At 53.9% G+C, this 6,830-nt stretch overlaps 1 non-coding gene across 1 annotated transcript; it reads left to right on the forward strand.

The window, feature by feature from the left end:
• Positions 1-259: 259 nt before the first annotated feature.
• LOC111758420 (5.8S ribosomal RNA) lies at positions 260-416 on the forward strand. The gene has a single exon (XR_002792595.1). It is a non-coding gene; the product is annotated as a 5.8S ribosomal RNA (ribosomal RNA).
• The last annotated feature ends 6,414 nt before the right edge of the window (positions 417-6,830 follow it).

Below are 6,830 nucleotides of genomic sequence, written 5' to 3' on the forward strand. Positions count from 1 at the left end.
CCCGTGCGCTCCTCCTCTCCACTGCGGGCTGTGGCGCCGGGCTTGGTGGGTTGCTGAAACGCCCCCTCTGCGCGTGAAAGCGCGCTCTCCTGACCCCCTCGGAATTTCTGGTGGCGTCTGTTCCTTCTTGCTGGCGGCGGAGGTGACCCCATCCGCCTCCAGCAGGCGGGGAAGTGTCCTGCCAGCATCGGGGTGCTTGTGGGAAGACTCTCCTCCCCTTGCCGGAGGGTGGGGGGGGGGACAGCAAACGCTCACATACGACTCTTGTCAGTGGATCCATCACTCCACTCGTGAGTCGATGAAGAACGCAGCTAGCTGCGAGAATTAATGTGAATTGCAGGACACATTGATCATCCACACTTTGAACGCATTTGCGGCCCTGGTTTCCTCCCAGGGCTACACCTGTCTGAGCATTGCTTGCCGATCAATCGGGACCCCCAGGTTGTCCCCCAGGGTCGCGCGGTTGGGGGTTTCCTGGCAGGCTTCTGATTGGTGTGCTCTCCCTCCTGCTAAGTGCAGACCCGGTGGGCAAGCGCCTGCCTTGCTTCGCCAGCCGAGCTCACGCTCCCCGCGACGTCCATCGGCATGCGCTTGGGGCGGGAGGGAGCCGCGCTTTGTGTCGTGCGGTGCCGTCCTCACCCGCTGCCCACAAGAGGGAGCAGTGTTCCGAAGAGAAGGGGCAAGCAAGAGTGGCGTGCCAAAGGTGTTGGTGTGGGGGAGGGCGGCGGTCTGGGTGGGGTCGCAGCTCGAGATGAGCCCGCGCCCCGTCGTGTGTCCACCGCCCCCTGGCCACGGTCCCTCCCGGTGGAGGTGGGGTCCCTCGAGCCGCAGGCCGGTCAGGGAGAAAAGCGTGCCCCTCCCCGCCGGGGTCGGCCTTGCATCGAAGTCCGTGGAGGGTGTGAGACCGCGCCCCCAGGGTAGGGGTTGCCCCGACAGAGGCCCGCGGGACGCCCGGCTTTCGCGTGAGGTCTCGGCGAGCGCCTTCAGTGGGTCCCGAGGCCCCGCCTCCCCTCAGCGGGAGGCGGACTGCGTGAGGGGCTAGGGAACAGCTGAGCTGTCGGGCGTCCTTGTCATCGTCACCTGTCCCAATCCCGCGCTTTGCCATGCTGCTCATACCGTGCCCGTCTTCTCTCCCACATTGGGGCTCAGCGCGGGGAGAGGGGGGGGGAATCTTGGTTCGAGCCCAGTGTCCCTCCCGCTCCGTGCCATCCTGGCTTGCCCTGTCTCCGGTTCCCCTCGTCGTCCTTGTTTACTCCTCGGGTCCATCCGATCCCCCCCTCCACCACCACCGCAGCGGGCACATTCCCCCTCTCCTGCTCTATCTCTCCTCCTTCGCTCCCTCCGCCTTCCTGCTCCCGCTCCTCCACCTACTACTACGGCTTGCCTCCTTCCCCCCTGCTCCCCTAGCTCTCCCTCCTCTCACCCCTTTTTGGGAGGTGGCACGGGGTCTGGAGAACGAGGGAGGAAAGGGGGGTTGCTCTGGCTTAGCCCGGCTGGATGGTGGATGTGGAGGTCGGGTGGGTGGCATCCATGGCTTTGTCAGCGGTGCTGGGGGAGTCTCAGTGTCCTGGTGTTCCTCCCCAGTGGCCCCTGGCATCCTGTTGGGGGCAGGTCGGGACTGGGGAAGGCAGGCTGCGGTTGCTCCAACACACAATTCAAATCAATCCACGCATTCAATCCACATTCAAATCAATCCCTCCGAGCCAAGTACTGAGGGTCTGTCTGAGTGAAGTCTGTGCATTCTGAGATGGGAAAGTGCCCAGTGGGACTTCAAGGACTATTTGGTCCTAGAAAGAAATAATTGGGGAATCTGACTTAAAAATGGCAATGATCCATAACCAGGTAGGAGAAATAAATCTTTAATAAAGGAGACATGTGGAGAGTCAAGCTCCAGGAAAGGTAAAAGCCAGGGGCCGAACAATTGTGGGAAAGTGCAGGATTGTGACTTCCCTTCAAGGTAGGGCCTTGGGTTGACTGCCCACCACACCCCTCCCTTCAAGGAAACACAAAGTCAGGAGTGCAGGTTTCCCCCCTAGAGAGAGGTTCTCTGGATATTCCCTGGGTGAGTCAGGCCTGAGGTTCTTCTCCTTTGGGAGCAGAGTGTCTGGTAATCTCACCTGGTCTTGGCCATGAGAGGGGCGACTTTCTTTGTGGCAGGCCTCCTCCTGTCCAGCTCTGGAAACATGACAAATGTAGCAAGACTGAGATGGGCACTGGTATGAGTCTGAGTGGCAGCATTCATGCAGCCTCCTCTGCTGTGGCTGCCACTGCGGGTGATCACGGTGCATTCTGGTTCCTGAGGAGTGCTGTGCGCCATGGACCTCATTTTAGGCAAGACCCTTGCTGGTGCTGGTGCTGGTGCTGGTGCTGGTACTGGTGCTGGTGCTGCTGCTGCTGCTGCTGCTGCTGCTATGGCTGCTGCCCCTGCTGACGCCACTCTTGCTGGTCCCCTTGTGCTTTGTTCTCCTCCTGCCTTCCTTGGGCTCCCTGTGCTCCTTTGCAGATCCTGGTCCTGTTCCCCTTTCCCTTCCTATCACCCTCCTTTCATCTCTTGCTCCTCCTCTTCCTCCTGTTCCTCCCAGTGCAAACTTCTGCTTCTGCCTGGGTGCCAGTGCAGTGCTCATAGGGATGAGCTGGCTTTGGCGGGGTCTGGGCTCCTGGGCCTTGGCCTTTCGGATCCTGCTGGTCACATATGATAGTCACTGCTCTGAGGCATCCGAAAGCCTCAGGTACATGTCCAGCCAGGACTCTTGCTCCTTTGGATCTAGGCCCTTAAAGTGTCCGTGACAATGCAGTTTCCATAAATGATCTGTCTTTTCTGCAAGTCCTCCATTGCATGTCTCTGTGCATCGGAGCTCATGAGTCTGGCACTTCTCCAGGACGGGTTCAAGGACACAATCTGGGATGAAGCTTACTTCATAGATCATGTCCAGGTTTTTGAAGAGAAACTGGCGGAAGCACTTGTAGAAGGCCATCCTGCTTGCACAAGATACAGAGGTAAAACGCAGACCTGGCATCATGGTGCGGATTTTGTGTGTGCTGCAGTTGGCTTCCTGGTCTAATTCACAATTTTCCCTCAGAGGGGCTGATGGAGCCAGCCAGGCTGCACTGTGGAGGTTCTGGATGATGTGCTTTGCCAGGGTATGTTCAGATGCAGGTGTGCACCGCGCCTCCCTGGCGCCATAGTAATGCCAGCACTGAGGCAGAGAGCCCAGAGTCTGGGCCGGAGGCATGAGGCTTGACTTGTCCATGGCCCTGATGATTAGAAGCTTCCCTGGGTGGAGAAGCTAGAGTCACCAACGTGCCATGATTCTGGCTGCTGCTTGTGCTCTGGGGGCAGGCTGCAAAGCAGCTGGGAGGGATTGGGAGCTGAGGCCATCCTGTGTGTCCATTCTGAGCCTTGCAGGCTGGGCTCCCTGGCTGTGCATTTTCATGTGGGAAGCCCCCGGCATGCCACACCTCTGGCGGGAGCATATCCCAGCTGAAGCACATCCCAGCCGAAGCCTTCTGTGGATCTGCTCTCCTCAATGTCCTGAAGGCTCTATCCAGCCTTGGGCTGGGATACATGAGCTCCACCCACTCCCCCATAATGCATCTACCAGAAGTCCCAACCAGCGTGCAAAAGCCTTGCTAAGTGGGTGGCAAGGGGGTGGACCCTCCTCTTGCCTCTTCAACTCATCCATTCATTCATGAGCCGCACTCTAGTCCCACATTCTCTTACTTTCTGGTTTCCTTGCCTCCTGCCTTTACTTCCCCTGTACTGAGGTTGTACCCAAAGGCCATTGGGGTAAGCTCTGTGCCCGAATGCAGCCCACTGGCATGAGCTCTGTTTCCAGTGATGGCCGTGTGGGCAAATCCTGGCAAGTGGGGCCCTGCAGATTCTCCTTCAGCTGAGGAAGGTCCTGGGCTGAGCTCAAAGCACATTCTTCCTGCACCAGACTCCCAGAGTCCTGGCATGAGAGGCAGGGCCTTTAGAGATGGATCCACTCTCAAACGATCCACTAGGCTTCAAGCAATCCTCGCGAAACTGCAATTTCCCTTCTCTGGAGCCTCTTCCAATCAAACCACGAGGCTTCAGATTGACCATATTCACACCCATCTGGCCCTTTCACAGGGCGTTTGGTGCTGCGGCTGGGGCATGTCTGCTCTTGTAACTTCTCCAGGCTCTGGAAGTCATCAGCACACCCTTTGCCAGGTAAGTAGCTGGCAGCAAGGATGGATGACAAGCTGACAGACAAAAGCACATGGCATCTTCCCACCGTCCAGAAATGCCAGAGTGTTTTTCAAGAGGTGTAGGCCAATAGTTTCAGGCAGCCTCCTCCCCTCCTGGCTCTCAATGTTGAGTCAGGAGAGTATGTGGATCCTGCACATGAAAGCATACACACTGTGTCCCTTTCCTTGCCTCACCAGAATCATCGGGCATCACTGTTATACTAAGATGCTGAAGAATTAAAATAGTTAATTAAAAGATAATTATTAGCAAAAATAGTTAGAAGGATAGTTATTAGCAGTATTGTCATTTGGTGCTGAGCTCATTACTCTAGTAACCAAGCATCAACCACATAGTTATAGATTAACTGCCCGTGTTGTCATGCTGTTCTTGGGGTTACTTGGGGGATGACGCATCTCCTGCCCTTCTTCCTCTGTTTGCTATGTCAATCTTTGTTCCTCTTGTAAAAGACAAATGATGCTGTGACAACCATTGTTCCCTTTATGAGAGACAAATGTTCCTGGAATTGGCAGACCAAGGGCTATGAATTGGCTAACCACCCACTGTGAAATGCCTCTGACCTCAAGCAAAGGGGAGCAAAGGCCCACCTTGTTTCTGTTTCTCATCGCTATGTACTTAATGATCAATGAGCTAATCATAAATGAACTATAAAAATCAGTCAAAATTCTAACTCAGTTGCACAGCTTTGCAAATTTCATTTGCACTGTGTCCCTGGGCCAGCTAAAATAAAAGCGTTTCTTTTAAAATGATGTCATCTTGCCCCATGTTTTCATCTTGGTGGTCTTGCCCCGTTTTTCATATCAGGGCCCTTTTTGCGGAAGTACAACAATCACACCATTGACAGCTCTTGCGATGTGTCCCAGTGAGGCTGCATCTCATCCCCAGCCAGTCTATACCCATTGAATTTTTTCACAGTCACAGGGGACACAATGCAAACTGACTCAGGAACAGTGTCTACAAAATGGAGTCCCAGCATCTTTGAGGGCCTAGCAGCAAGGCAGCCCTCTAAGTTCTCCTGAGAAGCAGAAGCACTCAGCCCATGATTCTCAGGAGATGACCAGTAGCAACTGAGACACAGTTCCCTTTTCAAGGGTGAATAAAGCCAAGAGTTTCTGCATTTCATTCTGTGTGTCTGTATGTGTATCTCTCCCTCTCTCTTTCTGTCACTCATTCTCTCAGGCTCTGTCTCTCATTCTCTGTCTCTCTGTCTGTCTCTATCTCTCTCTCTCCCTCCCTCTGTGTTTTTGCACATGTGTGTGAGTTTCTGTGCATGTATAGGTGTCTTTGTGTGTATGTATTTTCATCTGTGTGTTTGGGTGTGCTTTCAAGTGTGCTTGTGTGTTTGCATAAGTGTGACAGGATGTGTTTCAGTCCATGTGTCTGTATGTGCATGTGTTTGTGTGTGCCAGTGAAGAATTTTGGGCTTGACTATGCATAGGGCCATATCAATCCCAGGTCCATGGCACTAAGGAACATCCACAGGCCTTTCAGAGGTTTTTTCTGAACCTGAAGCTTTGTACATTGGCCCCACTGGGTCAGAACTGGCCATTGCCCTGTTACAGATCGACAGAGCCACCACCTCCACTTGCGGTAGTCTCTGTCATTGAAACTGGCACAAGCCCCTTGTCCAGAGCTGGAGTGCCAAATTCACAGTCCAGCATCCTAGGGATTGTCTCAACCCTGAAGAAGAGAGGGAAAGTCCATGTGAAAGGTGGGAGGGTATTCACACTCTGAAAGCGGCTCCAGCACTTTTGCCTAGGGTGGCTAGGAAAGCAACAATGCTCCCTAGGCACAAGCCTCAAAGCACAGTCTTGCCCTGTGTGTGTTCAAGCAGTTTGGGACAGCTATTGGGAGCTTTGTGCAGGCAGGCTAATGTGTGTTTAAGCCTTGGAAATTCCTACGAGGGAAATAAGTTCTGGTTAGGAGACTTGTGATATTTTCCCCCTGGCTAGAGCTCTAGCAAAGGCTGGTTTCATCTGCAGTGTCCCTTGCCTTGTCAGTCCCTGTGCCCTCATCCCTGGTGAGCCCAGGATGGTTGAGTGGCCAGGCTTCTGGAAGTCTTTAGTGAAACTGTTGCTCTTGCACTCACACCCTGGCGAATGGAAGGCTTTTGAGAAGCAATCACAGCAGAGGATCCAGGTGGAGCTCTTCTGGGAGACGTAAAGAGATGCTCCCAGATCAGGCTCCCTCGAAGGTGGTTCTGTCACAGCTACCATCCTCTCCAAGCTGGCATATCATCTGATACCTCACATCAACCCTCTTTCCCTCTACCAGCTTTTCATTCTCCACACAGTTATATGCTGCCTAGCAAAACTGTCATATTTTGGAAAACCCCTCCAAGCCAAGTATTGAGGGTGTGTATCTGAGTGAGGTTTGTGCACTCTGAGATGGGAAAGTGCCTGGTGGGACCTCAAGGACTGTTTTTGTTCCTAGTAATAATCGGGGAATCTGACTTTAAAAGGGCAATGGTCTTTAACCAGGTAAGAGAAATAAATATTTAACAAAGGAGGCATGTGGAGAGCCAACCAACAGGGAAGGTAAAAGTCAGGGGTGGAACAGTGTGAGAAAGTGCAGGGTTGTGACTTGCCCTCAAGGCAAG

Source organism: Cavia porcellus, unplaced genomic scaffold (genome assembly GCF_034190915.1).
Source record: "Cavia porcellus strain 051 isolate PalLab524CR breed Dunkin Hartley unplaced genomic scaffold, mCavPor4.1 scaffold_2, whole genome shotgun sequence".
NCBI classification, from domain to species: Eukaryota; Metazoa; Chordata; class Mammalia; order Rodentia; family Caviidae; genus Cavia; species Cavia porcellus.